We start from the raw sequence: 19,834 nt of genomic DNA, 5'->3' as shown, positions 1-19,834 counted from the left end.
CCCCTTTCTAGGCTCTGAGGGGCCCCCAGCAGTTTGTTCCTGAGGTCATGTGATATGTTTTTGTAAACTTTGCCAAAGCAAGCCGGGTTAAGACCCTTAACACAATCTGTTAAGACCACTGTCTCTTTCACTGAAATTTCTCCTCCTGGACTTCCCCTTCTGCTTTGTAGCCGGAAGGGCCACAGAAATCTGAGGGATAGAGCTAAAGAGGGGTTGAATTAGAAATGCTTTTGAGGGGCGCCTGGGTGGCTTGGTCGGTTAAGCCTCTGACTTCGACTCAGGTCATGATCTCATGGTCCGTGAGTTCGAGCCCCACGTCGGGCTCTGTGCTGACAGCTCAGAGCCTGGAGCCTGTTTCAGATTCTGTGTCTCCCTCTCTCTGACCCTCCCCCATTCATGCTCTGTCTCTCTCTGTATCAAAAATAAATAAACGTTAAAAAAAAAAAGAAATGCTTTTAAGTTGGATTTAGTGGAATATATTTACATTTTATTTATTTATTTTTTATTTCTAATTAAAGGGGCATCTGGGTGGCTCAGTCAGTTAAGTGTCTGATTTTGGCTGAGGTCATGATCTCCTGGTCTGTGGGTTTGGGCCCCACCTTGGGCTCTGTGCTGACAGCTCAGAGCCTGGAGCCTGCTTCCCATTCAGTGTCTCCCTTTCTCTCAGCCCCTCCCCTATTCATGCTCTGTCTCTCTCTCAAAAATAAATAAACATCAAAAAATATATATATAAATATATAAACAAATAAAATAAAGCTTAAATTATTCCTACCTGCCTTATTATAGGAAGAACTTCCCAGGACATACATTCCAAATCATGTGGTGTTGTGGTATGAATGTGCAGGCCCATTAAGACATAAATGTGTTGAGGACAACACAAATGTGGGTCACGATAGATGAATAAAACTTGAAATACATAGAACAAGGAGATAGTCTGTGAGAAACACAAATATCAGACATGTAAATTTGAAGTGTAATTTAACAGAAATTCTGTAAAAAAAAAAGGAAATTCTGTGTTTGTAGGGCAAAAACCTGAAGCAGTACTGTAAATGGTATGTTGCGTATGAAGTTGCATGTTTGATTCACCCCAAATATCAATAATAAAACACATTTGATCAATCATACTGGAAAGACTGACTTATTTTTGTTCTTTCTGTGGAAAATAATATAAAATTGCTACTGTATGAAGAGTTAATCAAAGAGTATGCATCTAAAAATAAAGGAAAATGATGTTTTAGAAGTCTAATGTAGTAAGTATATATTAATGTAACTATTATATAGTTTTATGTGTAAATGATATAACAAACAATTATAATATAAAAAAATAACATATTTTAATAAACATTTAATTATTTTCTGGATGTTGTGAAGCTTACAATATCTGGCAACTTAAAAATATGATTATAAATTATTTAAATTTATTACTTTTTATTAATTTTCTAATTCTAAAATATTCAATTATTAATTCACTTATTTAATTTTTAGATACTATTCACATACCATAAAATTGGCTATTTTAGGCATTTTAAGGTGTAGGATTCAGTGATGTTTAGAATGTCTGCAATGCTGTGAAATCATCTCCACTATCTAATTCTGGAATATTCCCTTCACCCGAAAAAGAAACCCTCTATTTCCGAGTTCTTCCTCCTTGATCCCCTGGAAATCTACTTTGTGTCACCAGGCATTTGCCTGTTCTAGGTATTTCCTATAATTAGAATCATGTAATATGTGGTCTTTTGTGTCTGACGTCTTTTATTTAGCATAATGTTTTAAAGGTTCATACATACTGTGGCATGTATCAATACTTTATTCCTTTTTATGGCTAAATAATAGTTTATTGTATAGCTGTAGTACATGTTGCTTATTCATTCATCAACTGATAGATGTTTGAGTTTTGCCATGTTTTAGCTATTATGAATAATAGTGTTATGAATAATTGGTTTATAAGTTTTTGTGTGAATATATGTTTTCACTTGTCTGGAGTGTATACCTAGGAGTCCAGTTAGTCATATGGTAACTCTATGTCAAACTTCTTAAGAAACAGTAAAACTGTTTCCACAGTGTCTGCAACATTTTACAGTCCACCCAAAGTGTTTGAGGGTTCAAATTTCTTCACGTCCTTGGCAATACTTGCTATTTTCCATTAAAAAAAAAGGATAGCCATCCTTGTGAGTATGAAATGGTAACTTGTTGTTTCAATTTGCATTTCCCTAATGTCTAATGATATCTAGGGTCTTTTCATGTGCTTATTTGACATTTGTATATATTCTTTGGCAAAATTAGGTTTAATCGAATTCACCTTTGTTCCCTTCAAAAGTTTTACAGTTTTAGCTCTTAGTATAGGTGCATGATACATTTTGGAGTTAATTTTTGTATACAGTATGAGGTAGGGGTCCACAATCATTCTTCTGCATGTGGACATCCAATTGTCCCAGTACCATTTGTTGAAAAGATTATTCTTTCCCTATTCAATGGCTTTACATCTTTGAATTTACATAGTTGTAGGGGACTATTTAAGCTCTCAATTATACTCCATTGATCTATATGTCCATTTTCATGCCAGTATCACACTGTTTTGATAATTGTAGCTTTGTAGTAAGTTTTGAAATTGGAAAGAGTGAGTCCTCCAACTTTATCCTTTTTTACAATTTTGTTTTCCCTATTAAATATATATTGTACTTACTGACTACTGTAGTACTATAATAGTATAGCTTTTCTAACTTTGTGAGTTTTTTGCAATATTATTTAGGTTACTATGTGTCCCTTCTATTTCCATTCTAATTTTAAGATAAGTTTCTCAATTCCTATCAAAAGTCAGCTGGCATTTTGACAGGGATTATGTTAAATCTGTACATCAATTTGAGGGAATACTGCCATCCTAACAATATTAAGTGTTCCAATCCATGAACGTAAGATGGCTTTCAATTTATTTAGGTCTTCTTTAATTTCTTTCAACGTCTTATGGTTTTCATTGTATGAGACTTGCACTTCCGTTGGTTAAATATTTCTAAGTATTTTATTCTTTTGGATGCTTCGTAAATAGAATTGTTTTCCTTAATTTCATTTTTTGAGTTGTTCATTGCAAACGCATAGAAATACAACTGATTTATCAATATTAATTTATGTATTTCAACTTTTCTGAACTGATTTATTAGCTCTAATAAGTGTGTGTGTGTGTGTGTGTGTGTGTGTGTATGCTTTAGAGTTTTGTAAATACCATCATGTCAGCTGCAAATAGAAATTATTTTACTTTTCCTTTCCAATCTGGATACTTTTTTAGTTCATTTGTTAACTAATTTCTCTGTCAAAAACTCCTGGCACAATGTTGAACAGAAGTGGCAAGAGTAGACACCCTAATCTTTTTTCTGTTCTTAATGTGGGGCATTTTCATTCCTTCGTGATTAAGAATGATGTTAGTTGTGGTGCACTTTTTCAGGTCAAGAAAGTTCCTTTCTATTCATATTTGATAGAATGTTTTTACAAAAAAGAGTGTCTGATTTTGTCAAGTCTATTTTCTGCAGCATTTGAGATGATCATGTAGATTTTTTCCTTTTAGTCTATTATTATGGTATATTACATGCATTGACTTTTGTATTTTGGACCAACTTTACATTCCTGGGATAAATCTCATTTGGTTGTGGTGTATAATCCTTTTAATGTACTGCTGAATTTGGGTTGCTAATATTTTGTTGAGGATTTTTGTGCCAATATTCATACAGTATATTGTCTGTAATTTCCTTTTCTAGTAATGTCCTTATGTGGCTTTGATACCAAGGCAATACTGACTTCATAAAATGAATTAGGAAGTATTCTCTATTCTTTTAACTTCTGGAACAGTTGGACAAGAATTGGTGTAAATTCTTTAAACATTTGGTAAATTTCATCAGTGGAACCATCTGGTTGTGGATTTTTCTTTGTTGAAATTAAAAAAAAATCTTGACTAATTGAGGCTTTTGGCTTGTTATGTCTATTTTATTTTCTATTTATTCTAGACTCCGTTTCGGTGGATTGTGTCTTGCTAGGAATTTTTAGGTTATCTAATTTGTTGACTTACAATAGTTCATAGCACTCTTTAATCATCTTTTTTTTATTTCTGTAAAGTCAATAGTGATATCCTGTTTTTATTCTTAACTTTAGTAATTTGAGTCTTCTCTTTTTCATTCTTCCTTCTGACTAAAGATTTATCAATTAGTTGTTTTTAAAAAACCAACTTTTAATTTGATTAATTTTCTCTTTCATTTTTTATTCTCTATTTTACTTCTCTGTGCTCTAATCTTTATTACTAATTATTATTATTATTAATTATTATTTTTTCTGGCTTTGGGTTTTTTTCTTTTTCACAGTTTCTTAAGGTAGACAGTTAGGTTATTGATTTGAGATCTTTCTTCTTTAATTTTGGTGTTTATGGCTATTAATTCCTCTTTCTGCAATGTTTTCACTGCATTCTTAAGTTTTGGTATATTGCATTTTCATATTTGTTTACCTCAAATAATTTTCTAATTTCCAAACTAATTTTTCTATTTGTTTCTAATTTCATCCCATTGTGATCTGAGAACATAATTTGTATGATTTCAATGTTTTTAAGTTTATTAAGACCTGTTTTGTGCCTAACACATGGTCTATTCTGGAAAATATTCCACATGCATTCAAAAAAATGTATACAAAAAAACAGTATTCTACTGTTGTTGGGTGTAGTGTTCCATCGAAGCCTTTTAGTTCTACTTGGTTTATAGTGATGCCTCTATTTTCTTGCTTATCTTCTGTCTTGTTCTATGCATTATTGAAAGTAGGGCCTTGAATTCTCCAACTATTACTGTTGAACATTCTATTTTTCCATTCTATTTTTCTTTGCTTAGTGAACCAATTAAAAGTGAATCTTTGAAAAAACACATTTCTGTCAAGAAAGGAAGTAGAATAGTGACTGTTTCATCCAAGACAACTAAAAGTAAACTCAATGTATTAGAACATTCTGAAAGTGATACTCTTGGATATAATTGTTTTTTATTTTTTTTTTTTAAATTTTTTTTTTTCAACGTTTATTTATTTTTGGGACAGAGAGAGACAGAGCATGAACGGGAGAGGGGCAGAGAGAGAGGGAGACACAGAATCGGAAACCGGCTCCAGGCTCTGAGCCATCAGCCCAGAGCCCGACGCGGGGCTCGAACTCACGGACCGTGAGATCGTGACCTGGCTGAAGTCGGACGCTTAACCGACTGCGCCACCCAGGCGCCCCTATAATTGTTTTTTAAAAATTTTTACCGTTTATTTATTTTTGAGAGAGAAATAGACAAAGTGTGAGCCAGGAAGGGTCAGAGAGAGAGGGAGACACAGAATCTGAAGCAGGCTCCAGGCTCTGAGCTGTCAGAACAGAACCCGACACAGCTCAAACTCATGAACTGTGAGATCATGACCTGAGTCAGTTGGATGCCCAACTGACTGAGCCACCCAGGCGCCCTGATTTTGAACTTCAAGAAAGTATTCATACTGTATCACGCCTGACATAGGTCTAAATCTTTTGAAGTTATGTTATTTGCCTTCAAATTTTAATAAATATCTTATGTTTTCATTGTGGTATGTGGTGTTTTAAAATATAGTACTGGAAGACATTAGAGAAAGAAAACAATTCTATTAGTTTTTGCTTCATGTATTTTGAGTCTCTGTTATTAGATTCATACATGTTTATAATTGTATCTTATTGATTCATCCTTTTATTATCACATAATGTCTTTTTTGTGTGTCCTAATAATTTTTCTCTTAAAGTCTCTTTTGTCTAATATTTGTACTGCCACTCTTCTCTTGATTACTGTTTGTGTTGAATATCGTTTTCATTCTTTTACTTTCAAACTATTTGTATTTTTGAATCTAAATCGTGGCTCATATTGGAAACATATAGTTAAAATATTTAAAAAATTCATTCTGCCAACCTCTACTTTTTAGTTAAAGAGTTTAATACAGTTATATTTAATTTAATACATTTATATTTATATTTAATTAATAGTTAATACATTTGTATTAACTATTTGTTAACTATTTGTTAAATACAAACTATTTGTATTTAACTGACAAGGAAGGTCTTAAATCTGACATGTAGCTATTTGTTTTCTAAACTTTTTGTTCCTCAATTTTTCCATTGCTGCCTCCTTTTGTGTTAAATATTTTCATGCGCCATTTTTAATACCTTCATTATTTCTTTTATTGTACATTTTAACATATTCTTAGTGGCTACTCTGAGGATTATAATTGACATTTTAATTTATAAAAATTGAGTTCAGATTAATACCAAGTTAATTTCAATAGTATACAAAAACATTGGCTGTATCTTATAGCTCATTCTCTCCCCTCTTGGTGCTATTAAGATTACAAGTTACATCTGTGTACACTGAGTGCCTATCAACATAGATTTATAATTGCTGCATTATGCATTTGTCTTTTAAGTCAGATAGGAAAAAAGAGAAGTTACAAAGAAGCAAAGAAAAATCCATTAATACTATTTTTTTTATTCACCTATAAAGTTACCTTTACTGGTGTTTTTTATTCCTTCATGTAGATTCCTGTTTTTGACTAATGTCCTGTCATGCTAGCCTGAGGGCCTTCTTTTAGCATTTTTTTTTGTAGGGCATATTTGCTAGTTTGGTTATCTGGGTAAGTTTTATTTTTGCCTTCATTTTTGAAGGGTAGTTTTGCCAGATATAGAATTCTTGGCTGACAGGTATATATACATATATATATATATATATATATATACATATATATATATATACATATACATATATATATATATATATTTTTTCCTTCCAACACTTTGAATATGCCATCCATTGGCTTTTGGCTTCGATGGTTTCTGGTGAGAAATCAGCTGTTAATCATTTTGGAGTTTCCTCATATGTGATGAGTCAACTTTTCTCACACAGCTTTCAAGATTTCCCAGACAAATCTCAATTGATGTAAGTTTTAGCTTGCTGATGATTTCTTCTGTTCAAATCTGCTGTTGAGGTGTAGTGAATTTCTTATTTCAGTTATTTCACTTGTCAACTTCAGAATTTCTATTTGGTCCTTTCTATAATTTCTCTTTATTGATATTCTTTATTTGATGAGATATCATTCTCATCCTTTCTTTTAATTATTTAGATAGATTTCCTCCAGCTCTTTGAAGGCACTCACAATAGGTGATTTAACGTTTTTGTCTAATAAATCCAACACCTGTAGTTCCTAAGGGAAAATTTCTATCAGTTGCTTTTTATCCTGTCTCTAGGTTATACTTTCTTGTTTCTTTTTATGCTTCATAATTTTTTGATGAAACTGGACATTTGAATAGTGTAGTGTTGAAACTTTGGAAATTTGATTCTACTCCCTCTCCAAGATTTGTTGTTTCTATCTGTTGCAGTTCTTCTTTTTATTGTTTCATTATTTTCTCTGAACTAATTTTGTAGTTTGTATTCTTTGTCCTCTGTGGCCACTGGACTGTGTTCCATTTGCTTAGTGGTCAGCTAATGATTAGACAGAGATTTCCTTAAATTCTCTGAACAAAAAAACTGTCCTAGTATTTGCAGAGAGTGTCTGTATTAATTGGGGTATATGTTCAAAACTTCTCTGGACAGCTGACAACTCTGCCTTAACCTTCACTTTCTCCTTGCACATAGTTTCAAAGTTAGCCAGAGGTAAGAGTTGAGGATCTTCTCAGATCTTTCATGAACATACATACAGTCCTGGGCATGTATGTGGTCTTTAAGATTCTTAAGAATATTTTAGAGTTCTTCAAAGTTGTTACTTCCAAAAGCATCTCATTCCTTAGCCTTTCCTTCTAAGCTTTTTGGTTGTTCTATTGTTTGCTCCAAAGGTTATCTATTGCCTCTGACAATTTCATCAATATTGCCCTGTAAAAAATGAACCATCCGTAACCTACTACCCTTCCCTACCACCGATGACAGCTTTAACGTGGGGCATGTTGTGAGTTAAGTAAGTTAAAGACAAGCCTTTAGAGACAGACATTTTTTTGGTAAAAAAAAAATAATCTTTGCAAATAAGGAATATTCTTCTCCCTCTTGTACCAGTACTGAGAATGCTGGCTGTTATTTTCAAGTCTACGGCTGATTTGAGGAGCAGGGGATGGAACTGGTATAAATTAACATGACAAAAAGTTCATTGTTCAAAAATCAGCCATTTTCTTGAATAAAGCACTCTCTGGTTTTCTACAAGCTCTTGATTAGTTTCTAATGTTTGAAAAGTTAATTTTATCATTTTTTCCAGTTTTTTGGTTGTTGTTACTCTTATGAAAAGGTGAACTTTTGGAGTTCCTTACTTAACTATTTACACTGATACTCCCCCCAAACATCCTCTTTTATAACTATATTTGTATTTGTAATTTCATATTTTCTGGAGATCTCCCAAATTATATAAACATGAAGCCCAATAAAAGCTGAATCTATCCTTATACATTACGGTGAGCAATTGTGAATGGAATCCTTCAGAGGAAGGAGACAGTTTTATAGAAGGGACTTATTTTTGAGAGAGAGAGACAGAGTGACAGAGAATGAGCAGGGGAGAGGCAGGGAGAGAGAGGGAGAGACAGAATCCAAAATAGGCTCCAGACTCTGAGCTGTCAGCACAGAGCCTGCCATAGGACTCCAACCCACGGACCTTGAGATCATGACCTCGGCGGAAGTTGGATGCTTAACCGGCTGAGCCACCCAGGCATCCCAAATGGATAAGACATTTTGAGATGAGGGGATTAAAGAGAGATTTAAAATGAGTCTTCATAGCAGAATTGTATTTTCATAGGCAGGGATGTGATATGGAGAAATTGAAAACCTATTACAGGTCAAGAAAAGCAGAAAATTTAGATTATGGTAAAGCTGACATAATATTTGGGAAAAGTAATGGTTCTACTTTGACTTGGGTGAACAGTGTTTAGAGTGGTAAGGGAGATAAGGCTGAGGAAGCAGGTTAAGGCCTCAAATACCCATATTAGAGAGTTATATGACAAGTCTTATTATCAAAAAATAATTTGTTTTTACTCTACATCTTCTTTTACCCTCAGGTTAGAAACTCCCCGTCTATTTTATAAATATCAGTGTGATTTATCCTGGCATACACTTCTGTTGTCATCTGTAAGCCATGTCTTAGTATCCCATACCCTCACATAACACAGTTATGAGAAAGTTATGAAACCTTATCTTAAAAACATTTTTAAAACCCTTTATGTCTGAGGGGGATCACATTCCAGAGGCTCATTCATCACCTCTCTGGATAAACTTTTAAGTACTGGGCATCCTAATTTTGGAGTCAAAACAGACCACGATGAAGAAAAAAGAAAAAGGTGTGTGTGTGTGTGTGTGTGTGAGAGACAGAATTAGAGGAAGCAATAGAGAAAATTGCTCAGAGCCATAAAGAAAGGGAAACACAAAATTCTAAGGTCTAATTTTTGGAACTCGTGAAGCTTTATAATAGCTATTCACTTCTAATCATCCTCAAATAATAAATGAATAGAACAGTCAATGCTATTAGAATAATTTACTATTCATCAAGAATAATAAATGAGGGGAATAGGTTATTATTCAAATTTCTCTAAAATAGCAAAGAAGAAGGAGGAAGAAGGAGAACTACTACTGTTTTTCAGTCTGTCAACAACTTGTGCAGTGGTGGCAGGATTGCTGGGACACTGGGGGTGGTAGAAGAGGAGACGGATCCAAATGTGCTTGCAGTCAGTGCCTCTGGCTTGGCTGGACACCAAAGTCAGCCGAAACAATGAGGAATTCTCCTGGCTATTCCAGCTCCACACAGCAAAAGACCTTCCTGCTTTACTAATGCTTTGCCCCTAATGGGTTGCCTCTTCCTCTCATTAATCTTTAGTTTATGAACTCTATTGGCAAGAGGCATACAAATCATCCACAAATCACACACAAAGGTACATGGTGTTGACAGCTCCTGACATGTAGGGCTGTTCATTCATTGGCAGTAGTTCTGAATCAGCATCAGCTTCTATATCACTTGTTTCGCCACATAATGCAAATGTGATACAGATTTGATTTGGTCATGTTCGTTATCCATAACTCCCTTCCATATACTCTCAACAAAAATAGAGGATCGGGATGAGCACTGGGACAGAACGTTGGGCATGGGAATAAAAGGTAAAAAGTTGAGACTAGTCTCCCGTCAGTCCCCCTAGAGGTCTTGAATTGCCATTAGCACCATCAATTGGCTATTAGTAGCAGCCAACTGGTGTTGTTGAGCACCAGCTGAAGCCCCAACAAGGAGTTATGCTAAACTGCTTTTGCTACCACTGGTGAAGATCCTGAAAATTCACACAGTTCGTGGGGGAGTGTGTTAAGACAATCCAGAACCTGTATCTATGTCTCTCTTGTAACTTGTCTTTGTCAGTGGGGCCAGATCATCAGGCTAGATTCCATCAGTATTGATGGTGAGTTTCCTATTGGGGCTCAGTTGTGTTTTTCTACAACCCAATGATGGGCTGGGTCACCCTTGCCAATCACTTAAAAAAATAATTAAATTTCCCCTAGGGCTAATGAAGTTTAAAATTGTGATCTAAATCCTTTTACACCAAATAGGCTCCTTGGCACAATACAGTTCAGTAGATTTAATTTATGAGACATAGATACCACCCAGCTTTCTTTAGCAACATCCAAGACCCAAACGGCAGGGGATTTGTTGGGGGTGGGGAGTTGATAACCTAAGGCATCTCTAAATGTCATGTTACTGAAGTGAAATTTCTATATGGCTTGTACTAGTTTTAAATATATGTAGTTGAATATTTTTAAAGGTGATAAGTTTATCTTACTAGCACAAAGAGTAGAGTTGCCAGATAAAATAGAGTATACCCAATTAAATTTAAAATTTAGATAAACAATAAATAGTTTTTAGTATAAGTATGTACTCAATATTGCATGAGACATACTTATACTAAAAGTTTATTCATTGTCTATCTGAAATTCATATTTAACTTAGTGCCTCGTATTTTAATTTTCTGAATCTAGCAACCCTAGAAAGGGAATTATATCATACAAGTATCTGCTCAATTGTGGAAGAAATGCTGCTATGTATATAAGATTATGGATATGTGTACCTTGTGAAATTGCTCATGAACTTGTTACTGAACATGTGAAAAGGCAATTCTCTAAGTCCTGTTAAACTGTTATTAACATGTGACTTATATTGTGAATAAAACGCCAATAAATATGTATTATGCTAAAATAAATAGCATACACAAATGGTTCCAAACACAATATCACTTGATTCCTAATGCCATAATCAAATGGTTTCATGCAAATGAAATGGCTCTGGTAGTTATCAGTGTAATGATGTTGTGAAATAGCCATACTGTCAGGTAACCTTATCTTTTATGCACTTTTCAAAATGGCTAAAATGTCACACTAAAGCACTTTTAAAATTAAATAATGCCTTTCTATTTCTGAGGTGAGATGCCTGCTGAGTTTAAATCATTAAAAAAATAAAGAAACATTAGTAATTTTTCTGCAAAATTAGGGAGTTAGTTCTCTGATTCTGTGAAAGAAATACATTAACATATTTTAGGTTAAACTAAGCATTTTGGTAAATGTCTAGTTAAAATAATCAATATTTCCAAACAGAATGATCATTACAAACACAAGCCAAAAGTTGAGCTGCAGAGGCTGAGACTCTAAGTATAAATATCCATGAGATCTTAAAATAAACAGAACAACCATTGCCCATTGAAGAGTTTTCTATTCTTTTTTGTTAGCAATACTATGTTTTCCTATTAGGCTCTAACTCTTTGAATCTTTTATCCACTCTATTCCCCATTTGGGGTCACTGATATCTTCTTGTGCACCCCATGTCAGTCTTGATATCCAGGTGCACCCCACTTTAGTCTCAAGTACCACAATCCCACTCTAAGGCAGGGGAATTTAAGGGAATCTGGCCAACACTTGGTGATTTTGCATCCCATCACCATCACACCTGTCCATCCCTGATCTCATGCCCCAGTAACAATTTACTAGGTTTGCCTGTACAAAACTATGATTGGTTTGGCTCTCAGATATGAAACTCAAAGTAGATGTCTGCCTATACCCTACCAATAGGTGGTTCCATAAGTTGCCAACATTCAAAGTGAGGTTTTTCCCAATTACCTCCTTTTCTATTCAAGAAGTTCCTATAATTTAAAGCAAGATGGCAATACCATGGAGTAGTAAAGAGAAGGCACATGCAATAATAAGAGTGACAAATTGTGTAGCTCTAGTCTTTCTTTATTATAATACATTGAATTATCAGATTAGCTTGTTGCAATCTTGATATACACAGGAGAGAAAAAAAGTAAAAAAAGAATAAATAAAGTCAGATCAAGCGAGTTCAGTTGGGTACAGAGGAAGAGAAAGAAGACAGAACACTGTTGGGAGCTCTGAACACTACAAGACTAGGGAATATGCTGCAAAATGGAAGACTTTGAGATATGGGATTTCATCAAATGTGCAGGAAGAAAGCACCAATGTGCTTTTCTCTTTTACACATTTGCCTTGAAGTAGCTGATTTTTCTCACGGTTATGGGTCATATTTTCCTACTTCTTTGAAAATACAGTACTTTCAAAAAAATTACAATTGTAACTTTTTTTTAACGTTTATTTATTTTTGAGAGACAGAGAAACAAAGCTCGAGCAGGGGAGGGGCAGACACAGAAAGGGAGACACAGAATCTGAAGCAGGCTCCGGGCTCTGAGCTGTCAGCACAGAGCCTGATGTGAGGCTTGAACCCACAAACCGTGAGATCATGACCTGAGCCAAAGTCGGCCGTTAACCAACTTAGCCACCCAGGCACCCCTAAAAATTGCAATTGTAAATATTACAATGTCCAGTGTTTAGATATTTGTTGTCTGGATTTTGTGTCTGGATTCTGTTGTGTTCCTTAAAAGACTGTTAAGATTTGTCTACCAGGGTGTGAATTTATTTACAGATTAGCTTGTCACTTTTGAGGCTTATTTTCAAGCTGTTTAGGCAAGTCTAGAGTAGCTATTGGCACTAGTTTGGCACTACTCCTAGGCATGACCTTTATAGAGGATCTACTGAATATACCTGGTATTTAAGAAGGTCTCTTCTACTTTGGTTGATCAGGACAATTATGTGCAGGGTTGAGTAATTTTCTAGCTTATGGCTCTCAAGTAGTTGTTCTTTCTTTGGTGTCTGTTGTTTCCCTAGCTTGATAGAATCTCACCTTATACGTGTCACAGTTTAGTATTTGGCAAAAGATTTAAGAGTACCCCTATTCAGGTTTTTTGGAACTCTTTGTTTTATATTCTTTCATGCAAATTCTAGTTATCTTTGCTTATCCAATCTTTGATCTGCCTTCTCAGCCAAGAAGCATTAATTCATCCATCCAACAAATATTGATTGTACACCTATTGTATGCCAGGCATACTGTTCCAGATGCTTGGAAATATTAAGATCCCTAATAACATATAAGATCCCTAATTTTAGAGGCAGATTACATTTGCACATGTGGGAGACAACCAATAGAATGAAAGCAATAAACAAATAATAAAAATGTAAATCATATAGTATGTGAGAATATAATAACCTCTATAGAAAAAGTAAAGAGCAGATTACAAGGCATCAGTATACGGGAGATTGAAATTTTAAATAGGTGGTCAGGGTTAGATTGCATTAAAAATGCGACTTTTGAATAATGACTTAAATATGATAAGGGAATTAGTATGTGGATATCTAAGAGGAAAGATGACACAACAGAGGAGTGTTCTTGGAGTTTTGAAGGATCAACAAAGATGTCACTGTGTCTAGAATTGAGTGAACTTATAAGATTCTTGTTATCCATTATAAGGACTTAGGCTTCTACTCTCAGTAAAACAGGGAGTCGTTGCAGTCTTTTAACAGATGCATTATATGATTTGATTTACATTTTATTTTTTTAATTAATTAATTTATTTTTTAAATATGAAATTTATTGTCAAATTGGTTTCCATACAACACCCAGTGCTCATCCCAACAGGTGCCCTCCTCAATACCCATCACCCACCCTCCTCTCCCTCCCATCCCCTTGATTTACATTTTAAAAGAAGTACTCTTGCTGCTGTCTTCTAAACAGTCAGTAGAGGCACTAACAAGGAATCAGAGAAATCAGATATAAGATTCTTGCGATAAACATGTTCAATGGACAAGTGTGGTAGAAATGGAGATAGCAAAAAGTAGTCAGATTATGGATAAATATTTTCAAGGTAAAGGATTTAGAATCTTATAAAGTAATGATTGTGAGCATGAAAAAGAAATAGAGAGAAATCTTTAAAAACTCAAAGATTTTGGGTTGAGAAACTAGAAGGATAGAGCTGCCCTTCAGTGAGATAGAGAAAGCTATTAACAAGGCAGATTAGCAGAAATGATACCAAGAGTTGAGTTTTTAATTGAAATAGTAGATTCCTGGTAGGTATTCAAATGAAGATATCAAGTAGATAGGTGAATATAAGAGTCTGGATTTCACAAGAAATGTCTGAGCTAGAGATATAAATTTGCATAGAAATTCTATTTAAAAACATAAGATTCGATGATATCATTAGGGGGTAAAACTGTGGATAAAATAAGAAGAAATAAAAGAACCAAGTTTGGGGGAACAATGACATTAGGAGGTCAAAAAGAAGAAGAAGAAATAGCAAAGGAGACTGAGAAGAAGTATCTAGTGAAATGGTAAAACCAAGAGAGTATGATCTCCTGGAAGTTGAATGATGACAGTGTATCACAGAGGGAAAATGCTCCACTCTGCTAAATGCTACTGGTTTGTCATGTGAGGACTGATCATTTGGTTTAGCAATGTAAAGGGCACTGGAGAAGTAATAAGAGGAGTTTTGATGGAATGAGTGAGGGTTAGAGCCTGACTGGAGTTGACTGAAGAAGAAATGAGAGCAGAGGAACAGGAAATACTAGTTCAGTAAATTTCATCAAGAAGTTCATTGATTAGTAGGGAGAATGAAGGGATAGTAGCTGAAGGGGAAAGGAGAATAAAAAAAGGATTTTAAGATAAGAAAAATAACAGTAAGATGTGGTATTGACTATGAAGCTGCAGAAGGAAGGGCAAACTGATAACGTAGAAGAAAAGGAGATTTGGAGCAATATCCTCACATATAGAGGATGAGATCTACCTACTACATAAGTGAAGAGTTTAACTATAGAACCATTGACAGTTCATCCATATAAACAATATATGCAGGTATATGCAGGGTACAATGCAAGTAAGAAAGTAAATATGACAGGGAATGCTATGCCCTAAATCTCTGATATGTGCTCTTATCTTTACCATCCTCACTCTCAGCTGATGACTTTGCTTCTCCTTTAACTGAGAAATATTGGAGCCATTAGAAGACAATTTACACAGCCTCCAAGAATAAGAGTGTATTTAGGAGGGGTATGGAGGTTGAGGAGAGATAAAGGGTAGTAGAGGAAAGTGAGAGAATGGATGGTCTAGGGAAAATGGCTTGACTGCCAGGCAATAGTATGGATTCACCTGAGGGTCACAATAATAAATTTAAAGGAAGGCCAGTAAGGGAAGTTGTAAGTTTTTCTCCATCTATACATTGTCTAAATGTGGGCAAGTACTAGGTAATGATATGGATAGTGATATTTAACTCTTAGCCATGGTTTGGCCACAAAGAGTTGGGATGGAACTATAATGCTAGACCATGGAATTTAAGCAGGGAAGGAAGTTCAAGAGTTTGGAGGATTAATTGATTCTATGTCCCAGGCAAGGAGCTGTCCAGCCAAGGCACAAAGTCAAATTTGGGTGAATACCACATCCATCTGATACTGATACATTAGGGCTAATGCTGATACTTTAGAATTCTGATCTGGAGAGAAAGATATGGCAGCCCTTAATCTAGGTCGCAGAGAAAAATAAACAAAAGGGTCAGGTGGCTGTCCAGGTACTAGTTTCTCAAATGCATCAATATGTTATTGAGGTACTAAAACATCACTGGAGATGTAAAAAAATAAAATGGGGAAAAAATTTCTCCAAACTCTTCACGGAGTGGTTCTAATGTGGTTGTTTAAAGTATTCTTCTCAACCCTGGACTTCACTTTGCCCATGCAGCTTCAGCCTGTATATTCCTGAATTGCTGTAATTGGTTTCTCACTATTTATTTTATGATTCTCTTTTTTTTTTTTTTAATTTTTTTTTTTTGTTTTCAACGTTTATTTATTTTTGGGACAGAGAGAGACAGAGCATGAACGGGGGAGGGGCAGAGAGAGAGGGACACACAGAATCGGAAACAGGCTCCAGGCTCTGAGCCATCAGCCCAGAGCCTGACGCGGGGCTCGAACTCATGGACCGCGAGATCGTGACCTGGCTGAAGTCGGACGCTTAACCGACTGCGCCACCCAGGCGCCCCATGATTCTCTTTTTTAAAATTATTTCTATCAGGGATGCTTAGGGTTATATGAAGTCTTGAAACACGGATATTTTAGCCAGAGTTCATTGTTTACAAGGATCCAAAATTTATTTTAGGTAACTTTGAAAAAAAAGAATTTATTGTCAAAAAAAAAAAGTGCCATCTCAGGGACATAGCAAGGACTCAGGCAGTTCTCATGGGCGGTGGGATGGGAAGACATTGAAACTGAAGGTTCTCTCTTGTCCGTCTCACAGGCCATGTGACCACAACCATCAACTTTTCTTCTGATCTATTCTTCTTTTCAATGAACCAACATGGCCTACAGCCCTGGTCTATTTCAAATGAACCAACATGGCCTTTCAAATGAACCAACATGGCCTACAGCCCTGGTTTATTTGCCCTCATAGGTCTAATAGAAGCCTGACCAGTGACCAAGGGCTCTGTGATTCCATATAAACATTTTCAAGAAGGATTCTGTCCTTTAGGATTACTGGCTATCAATCAATAGGTTGAACTAGATAGATGTTTGCCAAAGGCTAATCAATCAGCTGTAATCAGGGAAAGCTGGGGTTACATAACCAACCATAGGTGCCATGAGCAATGATCCTCTCCAGAACAAAGGACTGTAGATGGATAAATATGTCTATCACAAGAAAAACACATCCGTGTTATAAGAAGAATTCATGTTTTTTGTTGAATAAGCAGGGAAGAATGCAGTAGCCAAAATGATTACAACCCTGGGTACTTCCCTTTCCCCTTGTCAGTTTAAGGATGAGTTTTTAAAATTAGATTCTTATTTATTTATTTATTCATTTATTTTATTATTATTGTTTTAGTTAGCATAGCATACAGATTCTTTGTTAAAGCTGTAGCAGAGTTAAAATGAAACTGAGTTTTACCAAAAAGCTAAAAGAGTAACAAGGAACCCATGCAAGAACAGGGAAGAAAGTGCCCGAGTGAATACTTTAATTAACTCACATGCAATTTTAATTAAAAACATAATGTGTCAGGAAAATGAGTAATGCCTTAGGGCAATAAAATAGCTGGGTTTCTTGCTTAATCTTCTGCTTCATCTCTCTCATGGCACGTGTATATTATTGTTAAGAAAAGATTTTCTTCTTCTGTTTCATAGTCAAAAAGAACCCCTGCTGACAAAAATGAGTTAAAAATATAAAAAAGCTGTAGAAAAATACCCTGTGGGAGGGCTCTCCTTTTCTTTCTTAATCAAGAGTCCCTGATTTCCTTTGGCTTGATCACTTCCTTTCTTAGAACATACCCTTTCCAGAAAAGCTGATAGCTGGATCAAATCAAGGCCTCTAAACTCATTCTCATCAAAATTTATTACCTTTCTGTGACTAGGATTATAATGAAAGGCCAAAAATCTCTTCTCTCCCCTTTGATGTTAAGGGTCCAAGAATGCCTGGTTCCCTGTGGGATACAGAAATAACCCTGACTTGGAGTCATATGATTTGGGTTTTATTTCACCTCATTTTGCAAACTAACTGTAAAGCTCTCTGGACTTCAGTTCCCTTATCTACCAACCATGGAGAATAAAGCCTGCTTTCCAGTGCTGCAAAGAGGAGGAAACAACATCATGAACATGAAACTGATCATCTCTCCTTAAGGCTTTTATTCTGGTATAGTGTAAATGTTTTGTTGCTGTTGTTGTATGACTCACCAGTGCCTTCTAAGGGGAATTGGTCTTGGTAATGGCACCAATAAATAGGGGAGATGGGAACCCAGCAGAAGGCCTGGACCCTATATGATGGAAAAACAAAAAGGGAAATACTGTGGGCTCTAGGTAGGGAGATGAAGGTTTGGAAAACAAACATGCCCAATGAGCATTTTTAAATGATAATAGTGTTAGATGTCTCATGTAAGTCCCCTCTACTATCTCTCTGATAAAATCTCCAGAAAATTCCACATTACTCATTACTGATTTGTGGATTGGTAAATTCTTTACGGAAAGTGCACAGAGCTGCAAAGTTCTATCCCAAAGAGTCTGGTTGAGGGGACAACTGACTTCTAAGTTTCACTAAGATAGTGAAAACAGCCAAACCTTCTAACAGAAAGGACTCACCATCATGATAATCTGCTAGTCGCAGTGACAGCTCCAGTTGGCTGATAGGGCCAAAGAAGAGATTGTCCCTTAAAGTCTTGCCTTTTAGAACTACTCTTGGTTCCTGGAAATTCCAGGGTCCCTCTTCTATCATCTCTAGAAGCCAAATTATGTAAAATGTGATAATCAGCATTAATGATAGCCATTGTGTTACTCAACTTATCTCCAGAACTTGCCCAAAGCCTTGTCAAAATTGGAGGACAATTTGGGTCATAGCTGTGCAATCCTTCTTCTCCAGAAATGGCTGGATTCTGAGGCTGGAGTAGGGTGAGCCTACCTAAAACTACGAAGGACATTAGTACCAAAGAAGTGAACGAGAAAAAATTGGGCAGAGATGTTAAGGTCCAAGAAATCAGAAGTGGTGCCCACACATTATGAAAGTCAAGTCGTTAGTAGTAAGTCAGGTCACTGAAGTTAGCAATATGGGTCCCCAAAGGGTTCACTTCCTAGGATTCACAGTTATACATTCCTTTATGATTCCACCATGGTATAGCCTGTGGGTGGGTTGGCCTTCAATAAAGGGCCAGCAACACATAGTCAATGATGCCCTACAATGTTTCACTTGTAGCCACACAGCCAGATCTCTTACTATGCACTGAGAAAGAGCACAGAAACACTGGCTCTCCCTAGGCTTGAGGAGAGCCCCTACAGTCAGGAGGGATGCTCCCTGTTCCTTATTCCTCCTGTAACCTCTTTGGACTGGTGACCTCTCCAACATATCTGGGGATATTATAATAAAGATAAAAGCCCCTCTTTATTCTTTTCTATATATTATCCATAAAGCGCATGTTCACACTAGTTCCCTGAACAATCTTAGGTACCTTAAACTCAGTGTATATATACTGAATTCTTCTCCTCTTTCCCAATTTTCTGAAGGAAAGAAGAGTCTATTTTTAATGAGATTTTGAGGCATGCTCACTGTTGGGATACCATTGTATTTTCACTCCCATGTACTGGACAGATAGCAAAGAAGAATAGAGAGATAACCTAGGGACTTATTTGTGTGAATTTGCCAAATAAATCACAAATTATAGATAAAAGTTCAGACTTGAATTTGTTGTGTACTGAAAAGATAGGATCAGATTTTACATCACAATTCCTGCTATTATAGCCATTCACCTCAGATTTCCTCTTCTTCTGCTTAGGCTGCTATTCTGAGATCAGGTGGAAGTTCATTATAGGAACTGTTAACTTGTCCTTTGGATTAAAGATAAAGAAACACGAAACAAAAAAATCATTAGTCACACTTTCTAAAGTGTGCTTTTCCAAAAGTGGCCAATAGACAGTCATGGGATTTATTTTTTTGGTTCCCAAACCAAGTCTCTAATTTCTAAGTTCACTGG

Source organism: Lynx rufus, unplaced genomic scaffold (assembly GCF_022079265.1).
Source record: "Lynx rufus isolate CCGP_SWC_20201006 ecotype Redwood Valley unplaced genomic scaffold, mLynRuf1.p SCAF_12, whole genome shotgun sequence".
Classification (NCBI taxonomy): Eukaryota; Metazoa; Chordata; class Mammalia; order Carnivora; family Felidae; genus Lynx; species Lynx rufus.
This window is presented reverse-complemented; position numbering follows the sequence as displayed.